Here is a 14,825-nt window from a genome sequence, read left to right as displayed (position 1 = left end):
GGGTTGACCGTGGAAAAGTCGTGACCTTCGTCAGACTGAGAAACAACAAGGAACTGTGGCAACGATGGAAGAACAGTCTGTGGCTGAGACTCAGTGAACTTACGTTTGTGAGCAGACATAGTGGAAGGTGAGGAAACCATTGCGGAAGAATCCCCCATGATTACCGGCGTCTCCGATGGCGCGCTCCTCCCTTGTGGGGGCCCTCACCGAGGGCACACCCGCCTTAGGTGATTGTTCACACCTCAGGTCACACCTCCCGACAAACGGACGGAGGGACCAATCGGCACTTTCGGAAGGTATCAGCTCGGGTAATCACCCCTCCCTGGGCCTGGCCGTTACCAGGGGGTACGTACGTGTCCTACCTGTCTACCCGGGGCGGGGAATTACGCGTTACCCCGTCACCGGCTACGCATGGAAGTGCGTGGGTCGGCCTTCAGACACGCACAGGGAGGAAAGAAGAGAAAGGGAAAGGAAAGAAGAGGGGGTCTCAAATGCCGTAGCGGAGAAAAGGGCAAGGAGAAGAGGGAAGGAAAAGAGAAGGACAGAGGCAGGACGAGGACTGGCAAGTGTAAGAGCAAGGAATTTGGAACAGTTTCGAGCGTCCGTCTCCGGACGTAGGCACAAACCATACTCCCAGAGGGGAAGAAAGGAAGGAAAGAGACAGAGGTGAGGGGGGGGGGGCGAAGATGGGGGACGGGGAGGGATGCGGAAAGGGAAGGGAAGGTATGCAGCCCGGAAAAGGAAGGAGGGCCACATTAGCTCGGGGTCCCGTGCTCGCTACGCACGTGTCCACAAAAGAGTTGTGGACCCCCAGGGGGGAGGGATGAGGCCTGATAGTTCACAAAATTTCACCACTCTTTTAAGGGCATGGAGTTAGAGCAGATGATACAATTGAAAAGCCTGTGTTATCAAATGTACTATGTGGTCTGATACATACTGAGCAGTGTTCTGACAGCTGATGCCAGATATCATCTGTGCCAATTAAGAAGACACACTCGACACCAGTCAGAACCATCCGTATACAAAAGGGTATCAGTGCTGATTTCCACGCATAGCACAAGAATGAGTTTAAAGATGTGCTAGCAAGTTGGAAATGAAATTTTATTAGCCCTTGACCAGGGTTTTGCTATTTTTACAAATATCTTATTCAAAAGTGGTGGCCTTATCTCATCACATCACTATGCAGTTGACTTTAGCCTCTAGTGTAAGGTACATCTAACTTACACAAGTATTTTGTTCTGTGATGCCTATTGCAATTTTATATTGACAAGAGCCTCTACATGTGGAGATTTACTAATGAATAGTCTGATGCACGATATGTGTAATCTGGTACTACTGAAAGCCATGGCTTGCAATAATTGTTTCAGAAATTTTGTTTACGACAAGAGCCAATTGGGTTCATCGAATCTATTGTGCTAATGAAGCCACAGCTGCTGAAGCAGATATTTTTACAAATATTGAACCCATGGCCAAGAGCTAAAAAACCCATATGCAGCTAGCTGATTTTTCAACCTCTTCAGATTTACACGCTTGCTGTTTTGCAGTCCTGTTTAAGATTTTCATAGGTAGATAAACTTATAGCAATATAGTCAGTCTGGAGTAGTGTCTTTTGGATGCAAATTAAGTCCAAGATGAACATGGGTTGCTGCACGAAGCCAAGGTGGTGAAGGCCTCACACTCATTGGGAAAGTGGCAGGTAGCATGAAATTGAACTGCTAGAGCAAAAGAAGAAAGCAAATTCCAGGATGTAACATGCTGACTAATAGAGGTGTGACAGGAGGAGGCAGTATAGGATGAGTGGCCAGGCATGGCAGACACACGGCACGAGTATTTGCTGAGGAGGAAGTCGCGGCCTTAAGGCACAGGTAGTTTGGCAGCTTCTGTCTACAGACTCAATCGGGCTAGTGTAAAAGGTGCCAGTGACCAAACGGATGGTACAATTGTGATAGTATCGAGACAGCATAAGTGAGTTGTCCAATTTCTTCTTAAATGTTCACTGTTTTGTTTTCGCTAATGGAAGAAAAAATTCATTGATGAATGTAGGCGGGAAGTTTAATTTCAAAATGGAGTGTACATGCTAGCAAACATAACGAAACTGATCTTTATTAAAACCAAAGAATTAAGAAAATTTAAGCAGAAGAGCATAAAGTGGATATAAAGAATGCCAGCATTATAAACTGGATGATGGTGGTGCTAATAAAGAAGTTGGGTTCATGACTGCCCTCTTAGTGTCAATGGTGTCTAGGATTGAGCTGCATTCCCCATTTGCCTCATGTGACTACTGTTTTGTTGTTTCATGACAGAAGTGGCCACAGAGGGTGACACTTTAATGAAGTAGTAATACGTGAACTGGAGTCAAATCCTTTCATTTACTCACACTTACTACTATTTAACATTTTTAACTGGTGAGTGGGTTGACTAGCAAGGAGTTCTGGTTGACGTAATTCTTGCATGATCTTGTCTGCAACAACTTTTCTAAATGGAGGGAACATTATGAAGCATTATGAAGCATTTGTCACCTTTTGTTCATTTTTCTCTGTGTGCTGTAAAGCAAAATTTCTATTTACAGTCTACATAAGACTTTAGTGTTGATGATAATTATTGATATGTCTTTAGTTACATTTTCAGGAGTGCCTGATGAGATAGAGAGGTGATTTTTGAATGGTGTACCTCGATGTTGGAGACAGTATTGTTCAAAGTGGAGAAAGAATGAAGGTACTTAATTTCATTTGTTGTTTTTGCTGAAGCTAATTTATTTACAGTTCATAATGAACTCTGTGTTGGCAAAGCATTCTGGATTAGTCCATTGTTTCAACCTACCAAAGGTAAGGTAACTATGAGAAAAAGATGGAATAACCATTTTATTGTAAGGCATACATTAACAGATTTTCAATCAAATGATACATATACAAAGATTACTGAACTACTACATATCAACATTACAACACAGCACTCAAATGTAGAGTAATAGCACACAAACAGTGGCAGGTGGAAGGGAATCTAGAGCTCCATTACACATTTCATCACACGTATCACCACTGTCAGGAATTCTTCAAAGTGACCATTGCAGGCCCTTGTGGGACATGTAAAACATGACCAACTATCTGCCATCACACAACACAGTCCCAAGATGGTAATGAAGATTTGCCTCACTTGTGTAATGTGTGAACACACATTCCATGCACCATTCAAATCTATAAATTGCTCAAGGCTTGTCATGTCCATGGGTTTTTTCCTGGGTGCATGACAGTTTCAAACATGGTAGAGAACACTTTTGTTGCCAGCAACATTTTCATTTATCAGTGGCATTGAATTCATTTTCAGTAAGAAACATGGCCATGGTATGAATGAAATGCCTTGACAATTTTTTTTGATTCACAGGGAATGTATCCTACAGTATTTGAAAGTTCATGTTATCGACAGTCGTCTGGTATATGTGTAATAGTGTACTTTTCTATCTTCCATAAGGAGGTGGAATGTGACAGGATAGGTAATCAATGTGTGGAAATGGATTGTACATACTGACAGTGGACATGGATTGGTTAAGTTCCGCATCTTTTTCATATATGGACTATTCAGCTAGATGGGCACACAGTATATGTACTCTGCTATTGAGTGAAGAGTGTGTGCTGATGCTGCCGAACTAGACCACAGGGCTTGGGCGGAATACTTTGTGCTTTTCAGCTTTCCAGGTGTTGACATTAAGTGTTAAATCAAAGGAAGTATCATATCCCAAACTATTCCAGATGCATGTTATGAGAATTTCTCCCTTGAAATGGACATGAACAGCTCTGTGTGCCAGTCTGTTTGACAAATCAAAACATGCAATTTCAGTTTTAGTAACCACCCTTTATGGAAGTATTGGGTGAACATGTCTCAATCAGAAGTTGTTGCAAACTTCTGGGCTGTATAGATGTTGATCAATAATCTGCATAGCCAAAGTATGTGGGTTGTATTAGATAAATATCACATACATTTCAATTAAACTAGACAGAATTGAGGACTGATCTGTGTGCTAAGCCATTATGCGATACTTCTGTTCAGATACTATCATTCCTTTTAGTTATAGCAAATTTCTTTCCAACCAATATGTTGTCAGATAGTTTCATTGCCATGAATTACAACTTGTTCCACGAATATTGACAAAGATCTAAAGCCAAGAAGCACAGGCAGTTGGATAATCCCGAAGATCCCCAGATAAAATTAACATGCAAGACATGAATATCCAGTGACTACTGACATTCAATGCTTTGACTCACAAATTGTAGAAATTCAATGTGGAAAGGAAGCTAGAAAATCTGAAGAACAAATTTGAATGTTCCATCTGGATGTAGTTGCAGTCAGTGAAACGATTATGAAGAAAATCATTTCTGTTGAGAAGAATTTGTCATGAGCAGAAATGTGGGACAGAGGCGAAGTCACTGAATGTTCTAATCCCACAAGAGAACACTGTATCAGGGACAGAACAAACTAAGTCTGGCTAGTGTACCTGGTATAAGAAGTTGTTTTTCAGAGGTGCGCAATAACAGTGAGGTAACACTTATGTCAAGGTAAACATGACACAGTTAGAGGTGGCTGGTGCTATCTCTAAAACATGTCAACTGGCCAGTGGAGTGCATGGATGAGAGGCTGTGTGCATCCACAAGTGGCAACCTCTGATCATTTAACTTCTAGCTGCATCTGACTTGCGTGGTGCACAGTACAACTGCCTACAAAGATTTTGGGTGTGGATCTGTGCAGGTCAGTACAGCAGGCAATTCAGTGGTAAGATTATTCTCATCAGAATTGACAGTAAAAAAACTGATGGTTATGGTTCAGGTTTATCTCCCAATGTCAATGTGATAATGAGAGATTGAAAGTGTACATAAGCATTTTGTAATAGAAAATGGAAATCTAATAATCACGAGTGACTGGAATGCTATAGTAAGCAATGTAATAGAAGATAGTTGAAGAGAGTGAGCTTGGCAATAGGAGTGATGAAATAAAAACAAATTCAATTGTTCTGTAAGTTTCAGTTATTAATTATGAATATGCTATTTGAAAGTTACTAGAGGAAGAAGTATATTTGGAAGTAGTCCAAGACAATAAGAAGATTCTAGCTGGATTACATCACTTTCAGACATTTTGTAAAATTTGATACTGGATTGCAAGGTGCGCCAAGGAGCAGGTAGAGATTCTTATCACAATTTAATAATTATGAGCAATAGGCTAAGGTCTAAGAGACTAGTCCAGAACTATTAGTGGTGGAGGAAGTGGGGTACTTTGAAGAATGGAATGGGTTTGAAGTTCTCTGAAGTAATAAACAGTGTGGTAATGAATATTGCAATAGGCAGGTCAGTTGAGCAATGGACTTATTTGAAAAGGGCAATCAAGAGTTGGACAGACAAATTGAAGTATGCATGAGGTAACTGAATAAATTTTACAGAAGAAATAACGAAACTGATTCATGAAGTAAGGAAGTACAAAAATGTGCAGTACGGGACAGAAATACATTAAGTCACTTATGAGTGAAATGAACAGGGAAGCAGAGAAGCTGAACTGAAATGACTGCAGAAAACATTTGAAGAAATCAAACATGAAATGGTCATTGGTTGGGATATTCAGCATGTAAGAAAGTCAAAGCAATCTTTGGTGCAAATTAAAGCAAATGAACAAACATTGAGAGTGCAAAAGTAATTCCACTGTTGAACTCACAGGAATGAGCTGGCAGGTGGAAAGATTACATTAAGGCTTCCATGTCTGGTAGGATTTGATGACATTACAGAAGAAATACAAGACATAGGTGATGCAATGAACATTAGGAGTTTAAAAAAAGTATTTGGAGACCTGCAATCAGATAATGCTGGAGGCACACAAAGTAATGCCTGAAGTCCTAAAACCACCAGTGGAGGAGTGAGGGGGGAAGCAGGATGGGAGGGGAGGGGAGGGGGAATCACTTCTGGAACAATTATGTGGAAGTCAATTACATATTGTGGTAAACCAGAGGAGAAGAGAATTTACGTGTTTGGCCTCTGGTTCTACAGAGGAATGATAATTTCTTACCATATCAGTCCACTGAATTTGAGAGCTTCACCACAAAAACAGTGACAAGAAGGGACAAAATGAAAGGGCATGTGTTAAGAGGGCAAAATGTAACTTCCATCATACTTAGGGATCTATAGAGTTAATAGTTTCAGGAGATGGCAGAGTTTGGAATATGTCCAGAAAATAATTAGGTGTGTTACAGTGTGAGGTGAAGTAGCTGGGATAGGAGAGGAGTTCACAGTGGCCCACATCAAACCAGCCAGAAGAATGAAAAATATCAGTACTCCCTATGAACTCTTCTGGATCATATGCAACAGATTTGATAAGAGAAAACTTGTACTGTAAATCTGTAGATAAAATGCCTAAAATTTTGGTCAGTTGTCTAAAATATAATCAAGTCAGTCCACCACATGTTATTTTGTGGCATCCTATTATGCAGTAATGTCCTGCTTTGCTTAATTTGTCTCATTCCATGATGTAATTCACTCAGAATCACTTTATTTAAATAGACACTTCTCTTTTGTTATTTGTCTCATCTCTCTCAAAGATGCTATCCACTCTAACTGCTCTTCCAAGTGATCTTCGATATCTCACAGAATTAAAATTCATTCACAAACCTCAATGTTTTCTTTTCAACTTATTTTTTAAACTTCTTGATCAATGTACAGACCTAATAGCATTGTGGATAAGCTCCAATCTTCTCTCACTCCCTTCCAAAACATTATTCCCATTATATGCCTTTCAACCCTTATAACTGCAGTGTGGCATCTGCACAAATTCCAAATAACTTCTCTCTCCATGTAAATAACATGAAACTGAATACCTTTTTTCCCATTTAAATTTCCAGATTGTTATCTTATTGAAAAAACAGTTTTGGTGATACATTATGTCATCTTCAGGCCCTATTCCCACCTCTGGTCCGATAAGAATATGTACCAGTATTCAATGACTGGCATCTGTAGATTTGCGATACAATGATCACTTCAAACATCTGCTGACTGTTAAACTGTACAGATAAGAAAGCTCTGTAAAATACTCTGCAGGCCTCCAGTATTGTGGTCAAGGCCTGCGAGATGGGTATCTTAAACTAGACTGACTTCAGTAGCCTTTATGGAGTACTTCTACCATATTCTAAAGCTGCTCTCAGTCTGGCCAACATTTTACAGTATATGCTTCTGTGTGTTAAAAGTATTCATCACATCTTTTCCTTTATTTCTGTGATTAACCTAGTGTCTAACTAGTCCCATATGGAAAACAGAAGATTCACATGAATGTCACTGATCATTGTTTTCCGTCGCCGTCGTCTGTTCTGCCAAAAGGCAGGTTTTCACATGGTAGTTCTGCAGGCTCTCCAGTCTTCTGCTATCCTCTTCAGGTCTGCATAATTTCCTCTTCCCTTTATGTCATATGTCATCTATGATCTTGTATCTCCTTCCTCTCAGTCTGATCACACAAACCAATCCATCCAAAGCATCTGCTAACAAGCACTCCCTTCTCAATGAATGTCCCAACCAGTTCCATTTCCTTTTTCTTACAACCTTCAGCAGACATTTTCTCTTACCAACCCTTTCCAATACTCCATCACTGACTCTTTCCATCCAGCTTATTCTCTCCATTCTCTTCCACAACCACGTCTCAAATGCTTCTATCCTTTTTTCATTCTCTCTACACAGTGTCCATGTTTCTGCCCCATATAGTGCCACACTCCAGACAAAACATTTGCCAAGCCTTTTCCTTAGACCTTTATCTAATTTGCCACATTTGCATTCAACAGAAAGAGGAGACTCTTATGTGGCAAATTAGACTTTGCAAATGGAGCCATTTTTTATTTATTTATTTATTTTTGTGTCATGCACTTTGATGTCTTGGACTTGCAGTTTGATGTTCTAAATTTTTAGAATCCATGGTATTACAGGGCTGCAGGTTTGGTTATAAGCTTACATGGATGTCATACTTATGATCTGAATTGTGATTCCTTATGTGATCCATATGTTAAATGAAGTACATTAATGAAGACTGTGGGGAATAGACCATGCTTGCTTGTCTGTCCCAGTTCGACATAACTAGCTCTGGAATTCCCAGCTTTATTATGTACTGTGTATTTCCTGTATCTCCTAGACCCCTATACCATAATACATCTACTATACACAAGAAGTGGATCAAATGAACCACAAAAGAAAATCATTTTACATGGAAGATACTGAGGAGTGAACTATGCATCAAACGAAGTTATTCAAGATAACTTCGTGACCAAGTCAGATACTATCTGAAGGTAGGCTCATCCTGTCCATTATTGTCTGGACACAAAAATAACTTTTCTTTGCTAATCTTTTCAATTCACCAGGCAGACCCAATGCCTGTTTTTGCCCTTCAAATGGATCCGGTAGTTCATATCTCACTCCAGCTGACTTACAACCGATGTTCAGCTTTCTGTGGATGCACAGTGACCACTAAACTTCAAATTAAAATTAGTTTCTGTGGCATGTAATGGGTAGTTTGAAAGTGTAAAACATCTAAGAACCACAATTGTAAAAAACTTTCTCTGCAGCATGAGATCTGTCACCTAAATCCCTTTTTGGTTTCCTCCACTTCCACGAGATTTCCCCTGTGTGACATCCTTCAAACACCTCCCACCTTCCACTTTACCATATTTGTCTGATGCTTGGCAAATTCTCATTCTGTATTATGATTATTGGCTCCCCCCTTTGGTATCTTGTTCTATCTTTTTCCTGATGACTGCTGGCTGTTTTCTGTATATCCACAAGATACTCTTCCTGCAGGGCATGTTTCACACAAGATACACACCAATAAGTTCATTAGTGAGGCATAGTGGACTACTCATGATTTTTTCTTTTTTTCACTTCCGTTTTATTTTATTGTGAGCTGCTGAATCAGGAAATATTTGAAGCTGGTGCTTTTGGTCTCTTCTTGATCAACTAAGGAGGGATGACAGTTAAAATTCTATAGGCATGTCTGTTATGACTAAAGTCGGACAGTTGTCTTTGCATGGGGGGGCGGTTTTTGTTAAAATGCATTTTCCTTTTACTCTCATTTGCCCCTCATTGGCCACATACAAACACAAAGTAGAACAGACTGTTGTAATTGTTAAGACAAGAACTTTATAAAATTAAAACCATCAACAGTGGCATATTGTGTCACACGTGTTCTTTATCTCCAATGTACTTCTAATATTTTATTATTTAAAATGTGATTACATTTGCGTCACATTTCAGTTACATATTTGATTTTTAACCCATCAGCTGTATTACAGGTGCACTACTTTTATTTTTTAGAATTGTTTGTTATAAATATGAAATAAGTGAGATGTTTTATTTTTATCACAAATAAAATCACAACTAAGAAACAGTACACTGTTGAAAAGTACCATTACACAGAATGTGTTTTTGTCTTGTAGCAAGTACCAGCAGCATGTTGAACGAGGAAACATTGATAGAAGCTGGCGTTAAAACAAGCAGAAGTGGTCGTCCGCTGACACGGCGTATGAAACACTGGCTAGGTAGTAACATTATGCTCATTTACATCTCTTTGTTGATCATAAACTACTTGATGATAGATATTCGGAGTTACATTACAGGTTTTATGAACATTATTCCTCAGATTCAAATTTTTGTTGACTTCAGGTGAGTGTTAAATACAGTGTCTCCTGAAGCTGTAGTAAATGTCCTCCTAGTAAATATTTCACTCTTCAGTGGAGTGTGCTCCAATATGAAAATTGGTCACAGATTAAAACTCTGTGGAGGACTCAGACTTGCGCTGGGGACCATTGCCTTTCATGTGCATGTGCTCTGCTGACTGAACTTCCCAAGCAAAAGTTATTTCTGCCAATAAATGTCTTTCAACAATATTTTTGTCTGTTTCTGTTCATATCTCTCTCACATACTTCTGTTCTTATACATAATGTTCTTTGTGCAGGTGAGAATACTGCCACATATATTGAACAGAGGTTGAAGAGGATGAGACTAAGGGAGTAGGAGAACATTCTATATAGGTATGAAGTAGATTATTAAAATATCCTTAAAATAATTCAAACTAATTCGGCCACACAATTTGTTGATTGAAGCAGAAGTTCTCATTAATCTGTCCAACTCTCTAAGCTGTCTTTCTCTGGGTTTACTTTCAGGATGGTACCTTTATTTTAGTATCTGTTCAATATCATATACATGCAGGAACTGATTCCATTTTACACTAGTAAAGTTTTGTGCATTATCAGAAATGATTGCTTCTTGATTGCCAACATGTGGAGTGTAATTTTTAATAGTCTGTCATGTTGTCACTTCACTAGTGGCACTTTCCAAGATATGTAAATTGACATATTTTGAAGATGGCTCTCATATTGCAACAATGTGTTTAACACCTGCACAGTCCCAGGGAAGGGGCCCACCTAAAGTCAATGGCAAGGGTTTACAGTGGTTTCTTGACAATGATTAGGTGTAGCTCACCTTTGGAGCCATGGTTCGAAGGTTTAACATTTTGACAGACTAGGCATTTATGGATAATCCATTATACTCTCCTTTGGAGGAAAGGAAAATAGCAATAGTCATCGATTTTCCCTGCATATTTAGCCACTCCAGAGTCCCCAGTGGTCTATGGGTGCCCAAGGTTAAGTTCTCCCAGGTGCCATATGGAATTCAGTTGCACCAGTTATCACACTGTGTGAAGTGGCAATAAAGTAATACATTATTGTGAAGCACACAGTATCTAAATAGTGACTCAGGTGGATTAAGTGTAAATTGTATTCCAATTTCTCTCCACCTGTGGTCTCTGTCTCTGAGATGATACACAAAACTGCAGATATTTGATACAGATGATAAATGTTATCTTGTGTCATTAAGACTTTATATTTAGGACTTTGTCCCTCAGATCGTAAGTTACATCTTCTATCCCTCCCTTTATGTTAACTATTTCAAAATCATATTCTCTAACTGAACCAGTCTTGTGTGCAGTAATTTGCAATCAAGAAGAAATCTTAAAGGTTGGTGATCACAATATGCTTTGGTGTGATTACCAACAAAACAATTGGTTCAACATCGTTGACATTTTACAATCCTGTGTCTACCCTACGCAGCGAAGTCATGTGAGGAAGTAAGCCAACCCCACAACCAGAGTATAGCAGTCCAAGTGTGAGCTAAGCTGTAATTGGAATACCTTACAAGGTCTGTTCCGCAGTTTATATCGGCTCCGATGTGACGCCCATGCAATATGTGCTACCCATATTACCTGGGCTCTTTCCATCCTGGCTTCATTGTTCCTTGCCATGCAGTTGTACTGTCATACTGTCCCTAGCGAAATAAGTTTCTCCGTATCCTGGTTGAAAAAGTTCACTTTTTGCATGTACATGTTAAGCAATATTATTCTTTGAAACTACTCAAGGTAACTAATGTGAATTGTTTGCAATACTTCCCCTTGAGGGAAAACCTTTTAGTCTGACCTTGGACTGCAAAAGAAAAAAAATTATGTCAGTTTCACGCAATTATGTTCCTCTTGAGTTCATTTTCTTCATTCGGTTTTCTTCACACGCATACATACATTTCTCTTCTTTACTTAATTTTTAATTTCTCAATAAATCCTTCAATATAGAGATGAACTCCTCTACATACAGAGGAGTCCATGAAATGTATCCACTGTTTATAAGTCCATAACTTGGAAACTAATTGACCGAGTTTTCTCATATGGTGGAAGTGTATCTTAAAGACCAACTTAAAGATATCACTGAAAGTGTTCGAAATGGTCACCATCAACACCACCACATATGATGTCCCCCAACTGCAGCACGAACTACTGACTGCAACGTGTTCAGTTGGTTATTTGCACATTAATGTATGATGGATTCTCAGAGTTCAATGTGCATGGCTTTTGTTGATAAATGGTGTCCTTTAGTGTTCCCATAGGTGGAAGTCCAGAGGAGTCTGGGGAGCATGGTGGATACTCTTCAGCACCTCTACGGCCTATCCATCTTCCTGGTAGATTTTCGTCGAGATCCGCCCTAACACGATTTTGGTAGTGGGCTGGGGCACCAGCTTGCTGAAAGTGATCTCTTCTGCCTTCATACAAGTCTCAGATGGCAGCTAAAACGGATGTCTGAAGCTTCTGAAGGTACATGTCACTGTTAACATGGCCCAATCGAGCCCCAGTAAGACAACACACACCACACATTTACTCCTGGCAAATTCACGGCTTCGTCTACATGGATGTTCAGATCTTTCAGTGGTGGCCTAGTAGATTCAATTGTGGCAATTTACTGCGCCATTGTGTGGTATGATGAGGCACAGTTCAAATTCAATCATCTCTGCAAACACTTCATCATTGCGCATCATGTTAGTAAATCAATCGCATTACTCCATTCTACGATCTGGGTCATCCTTGTTTATCGCATGTAGCCATTGTGGGATGTAGCACTTCCACTTTGCTGTCTTCAAAATTCGCCCAACACTTGAGCGACTCACTCCAGTTTCATGAGCACACTGTCTCAGACTTGTAATATACGACAGGAGTTAGCTGGACTTTTTACTGTTACAGGTCATCCAGATCGTTATTTGTGTACATTTAACACAGCCTTCAGCGTTAAATTTGTCTCTGATGCAATGAATCGTTAAATGTGTGCGTGGCTCAGATACTCTTTTCACCATTGCCGTTGAACCTCATTAATGTTTTCATACTTAAAATGCCACTTCAAAACTGACTTCCTTTCATCGAATGTAAGCCTTGCACCAGCCATGTTTACTCGAATAACTAGGTGCTACTAAGAACAAAACACTATCTGGCAACTGTCATCTGACAAAACAAAACAATCCAATACAATGCTGGTGTGGCAATTACCAGAACTACAAACTATTACCTAAGATGAGAGACTACTCTCAATTACAGAAAGATTTTCACTCTGCAGCGGAGTGTGCGCTGATATGAAACTTCCTGGCAGATTAAAACTGTGTGCCCGACCGAGACTCAAACTCGGAACCTTTGCCTTTCGCGGGCAAGTGCTCTACCAATTGAGCTACCCAAGCACGACTCATGCCTCGTCCTCACAGCTTTACTTCTGCCAGTACGTCGTCTCCTACCTTCAGTTTCATATCAGCGCACACTCCGCTGCAGAGTGAAAATCTCATTCTGGAAACATCCCCAGGCTGTGGCTAAGCCATGTCTCCGCAATATCCTTTCTTTCAGGAGTGCTAGTTCAGCAAGGTTCACAGGAGAGCTTCTCTAAAGTTTGGAAGGTAGGAGACGAGATACTGGCAGATTAAAACTGTGAGTACTGGGCGCGAGCCGTGCTTCGGTAGCTCAGATGGTAGAGCACTTGCCCGCAAAAGGCAAAGGTCCCGAGTTCGAGTCTAGGTCCGGCACACAGTTTTAATCTGCCAGGAAGTAACTCTCAATTAGTTTGCCAGTTATGCACTTTTAAACAGTGGATACTTTTTTTTGACCCCTCTGTATTTAATTCATTTCTTTCAAGTAATCATAAATCCTTAATCATATGAATTCATTATGCATATTGGTAAATTTATCTTTTTCAGTTAATTATAGTCATTTGACACATTGGTATATAAAAAGCAATATTTTCTTTTTTACATGAACATAATTCTTTATACTGATATTCATGCAATTACTTTGAATACGTAAATTTACAAAAATTTATCATTCTCTTATCAAGAATGACACACAGTACCTGTCTATGGTACAGTTACATGTAAAGGCTTACTGTAATTACAATATTCATATATGCATGTCTTTTAAAACCGCTTTCTCTCTCCTTTTCATCTCTTGTCTGTTCTTGACATTATCAGTGGTTGCTTTCTCTATACATCCTCTAAATATTGCCTTTACACATGGTTTATTTCAGTTGTTATATATAAACTGCAGCTCTAAACAGAAACCAAGGAGTATGTTGACAACGTTTTCAGTGTCAACAGGAACAAAAATGCAATTATAATCACTGCACTTGGTCCTACCTAGCTCCAAATGGAGCTCTCAAGCTTATGCCCTGTTATAGGTAAATCATGTAACTGTTGAAGTTGGTAAACAAAACGACATTCTAAATCCATATTCACCTTCGGCACTGGATCATTTGTTATATTTCTTTCACTTACCCTCTCTGATATGACCACTATTTAACCACCATAGCCTCTGCATTTACAAAGATGATTCAATTTGCCTGCAAGCTGATTAACATTGTCATTTGTTTTATTATCACTACATTACAACGTGCCACAACTAACCACATATTACTCTGCATCTGTGTCTAAGCAATTTCATTTATTACGGTATATTTGGAATGCTGTCATTAGATATCTCTGCAGTACACTGTGATCTTGCTTCTTTCATTAGTTGTTCATCCTGGCATTTTGTGAGGTACAATGTACAAAAGTATAGGACATGGTTTACAGTAACTGTATGGCAATTGTTTCATTATTAAAAGAAATAACAGAAACAGTATTGAAGTTAAATATTTTCAAATGCATAAGCTTACATGTGTACAGTAAAGTTTTAAATAGTTAGAATTAGGGACAGTTTACAAGTATGTATGAATAAAAAACTGACTAAGGTAAATGCACATAGGGGCAGTTTACAATTGTATCAGGATGTATAGAACATGAAGTGACAGTAATATAACATGGGCTTAGGGTGCATGATGGGAATTAAACTACAATTAGTAGAAACACACAGACTCATTGATGTACAAAACTGACAGATGGCAATTTTTTACTATTTCTTAATCTTGGTTTCATTTTCTAAAATGAATGTTTTATTTGACAGTGATCAAGTGTAATCTTTTGGAGAAAGAACTT

This window comes from Schistocerca serialis, chromosome 2 (genome assembly GCF_023864345.2).
Source record: "Schistocerca serialis cubense isolate TAMUIC-IGC-003099 chromosome 2, iqSchSeri2.2, whole genome shotgun sequence".
NCBI classification, from domain to species: Eukaryota; Metazoa; Arthropoda; class Insecta; order Orthoptera; family Acrididae; genus Schistocerca; species Schistocerca serialis.
Note: the sequence above shows the minus strand (reverse complement) of the source record.